The sequence below is a fragment of the Mizuhopecten yessoensis genome, unplaced genomic scaffold (genome assembly GCF_002113885.1).
Source record: "Mizuhopecten yessoensis strain PY_sf001 unplaced genomic scaffold, ASM211388v2 scaffold10279, whole genome shotgun sequence".
NCBI classification, from domain to species: domain Eukaryota; kingdom Metazoa; phylum Mollusca; class Bivalvia; order Pectinida; family Pectinidae; genus Mizuhopecten; species Mizuhopecten yessoensis.
Window position 1 is genome coordinate 6,343 of NW_018408467.1, and position 541 is coordinate 6,883.

Here is a 541-nt window from a genome sequence, read left to right on the forward strand (position 1 = left end):
TATTCAAACATTCTGCTTTGTCAAATGGATGCTGAATAAATCAATTATCATGTTTGAGTGGAGGAATAGTGTTAGGTTTATTATTGATATCACAAACATTTTTAGCAATTTTCCACCATGTGCGAGAAGGGATAGTTTTGAAACTCAGAGAGTTTTGTAAGTTTGCTATGTATTTTTTCTTAGCTTCATGTAATTTACTCATTGTATTATTCCAAATTTTTCAGTGAATCTCAGAATTACTACATTAAGCTTTTTTTAATGGGCTCTATTTCTTTGTCTCATTTTAATTCTTATATCATTGGTCATCCACTTCTTATCATTTGGTCTTACTGTTACATTTACGCTTGGTATACAATCAGCAATTAGTTGGTTTATTTTAGCACATAAAAAGTGGTTAAATTCATTACAGTCATATCTATTAATAAGACTTTCCCAATCTGTTTCAGTTAAATTTGACAAAATCAGCATCTTGATGAATTCAGATCTTCTTTTGATATGTATGTTGTTTGAAGACACTATAAGAGATGTTAAACTGGATCAG